Consider the following 2,500-nt stretch of genomic DNA (forward strand, 5'->3'; position numbering starts at 1 on the left):
CATAAACAGTCACATACGTACACATCCCAACCGAAATGCACACACATGCACTTTCCCATGCCAAGTAAACACAAAGACCCACCAAAAAGCCAAAAAAGCTTCCCCCACACAAGGTCTCTATCTCTCTCACGTACAGACACACGCTGACAGGACGACCATCCACATTTAGAAACGACGGTTTACTTCAACTGGTGCTTGAGAGTGAAGTTGGTGCCAAAGTCTCTCTCTCTTGTTCTCAACGCTGGCAGCGGGTCCCTTCACACATCCTGCCCCTTCTTCATTTACATACACAAGTGTTCAATAGTTCGGTATCACTTTTCATATCCATTTTTAGTTATTTTATTTACCATAACCAGTGTAGCGCGTACACAGTACGAAGTCACACATTACAGTAATTAACGAGACATGCAAGGCTTTACAGTAACTGACTTTAAAATACAAATTACCACAAAGTGATAACATCAATACTTTGTTGAAAAGCCAGTGTTGGCAATTATAGTTTATGACAAGACCCATCTTTAATTTACAGGGCTTATGGGATCCATCCGATGGGATTCAGGGGTGGCCAATCCTGCTCCTGGAGATCTACCACCCTGGAAAGTTCAAATCCAGCATATCTGGCTCTAATATTGAGATACGTCTGAAGGCCTTCATTACCTGGATAAGGGGTTTTTGATTTGGGTTGGTGTTTATTAGGGTTGGAGAATTCTCCCGGGTGTAGGTCTCGAGATTTGGTCCCCCTGGGCTAGGCCATGCAGTGGCACAGTCTTGAGTTATTAAGGGTGCTAGGATGTTCTCTTCATGAAAAGTCCATCTTCATCCTATGACTGTTCCCTGGCCTAAACTAACCTCTCCTTCATTAAGTCCTGGTACAGCACTCCGTTCATGTTCGCTTTAACAACGTGTACTGCCACAGTGAAGCAGCCCCGTACTATGATGCTCCCACCTTCGTACTTCACTGTAGGTATGGTGAGGATCACAAGCACAATCTTTCTTCTTTTTGTTTCATCTGACCAGAGTACGCTGTTCCAAAAGAGCTTTCTGAGACATGCATCTCTGTGCTCCTTTTCCAGCAGTTTCGCATGAGGTATAGTCTTGGAGATGACTATAGTGCAATTCATCGCTTGTTATACCAACTATACTCTTTTCAAGTGACCGCTGGCTTACTTTCCTTTTAATTGGTTTAAGAGTGCACAATTAACTCTTGCCTGGTGCACCTGTCCGGGGACGATCAGCTGTACTGAGAGGGAAGTGACAACTCACTGTTGTCAGTGAGAACTTAAGGAAGCTCCTTCACCTTCACTACTTGTAGGGTGAAATCTTGCCAACCAATGACAACATCCTTCAATAGTCTAGCTTTTTGAGCATTAATATATTAGTTTATTGGAACCTGATTTATTTTTATGTAATCTTCACATAGAATAAGACTTTTTGTAAATTAAATACTTCATTAGAGTTTAAAATTAGATCTTAAAGTTACACAGGTGTAAAAATACGTTTCTCCCATTGTGTGAGGGAATGAGATTAAGGTAACTTTCTGGTTGGCCAAATTAAACCTGGTCATGGACCAACTTTGGCACATGAACCACACTTTTGGCACCTTTGACAAACATACGTTGGTTTTGTGACAAGTTTTTCTTCTGTTTGGCCTTACAAATAACGTTTCACATATGTTCTCTTCACATCAGACAACTATACCACTGATCGAAAGTTCTGAACCTCCAGAATGTCTCTGCTTGTTTCAATGAACGATATCAATGTGCAAATGGTTCCTTATATGTTTAAAAGGTACTCTGAGGCTCTGTGATGAATAAACTGCTGTACATGGTTCATTAAAGCAGCACTATGTTAAGTGTTTACTAAAACCGTAAGTGCAACCGTAGAAACTTTTAAAAATGGTTCTACAGAGCACCGAAACGAGCTAAAGAGCTACTGTTATAAGTCATAGATCCTTTTTAGACACTAGAACTGTTTTCTTTGAAAGCGTATGAGTTAGAATGAACATGCTGATATTAATTGAAATGCTTTGTTATTGCAGGCAATAGTGGTGACTTCTAAAGGTTAATTTACTGTACCTAATAAATTAGTCAAAGTAATCGAGCTCAAATAGAGCTTATGGGTTAAAATGTGCCATGAGCGCTCACGTCTCACAGCTCCACTCTAACAGGCTGGGTAAGATCCCCCCCTCTCCGGCCTCCTTTGACCACCTCCACCCCACCACTGTCCAGCCCTCTTGTCTGGGGCAGATATGGAGGGCAGCTCCCTCACCCCGTCCGGACGTGCTGGGCGTAGCCAAGCACTGGCTGATATGCGGGTGCTGAAGTGTCGGGGATGAAATCTCTCGCACTCATTCTTCAGATGCTAATCAACAGGTTGTGAAACACCCATTAGCATGGCTGCCTGTACAAACACACAAACACACGGCTGCGTACACATTCACACTAACAACAGACATCCGCATGTCCGCTTGGCGGGACCTGCCGATCAGATCGCAGAGGTA

At 42.9% G+C, this 2,500-nt stretch overlaps 1 protein-coding gene across 1 annotated transcript in view; it reads right to left on the reverse strand.

Annotated features, from left to right (window-relative positions):
* Positions 1–2,500, reverse strand: part of mecom (MDS1 and EVI1 complex locus) — a 257,072-nt gene that overhangs the window by 207,910 nt on the left and 46,662 nt on the right. The window lies entirely within an intron of this gene.

The sequence above is a fragment of the Pygocentrus nattereri genome, chromosome 17 (genome assembly GCF_015220715.1).
Source record: "Pygocentrus nattereri isolate fPygNat1 chromosome 17, fPygNat1.pri, whole genome shotgun sequence".
Taxonomy (NCBI): domain Eukaryota; kingdom Metazoa; phylum Chordata; class Actinopteri; order Characiformes; family Serrasalmidae; genus Pygocentrus; species Pygocentrus nattereri.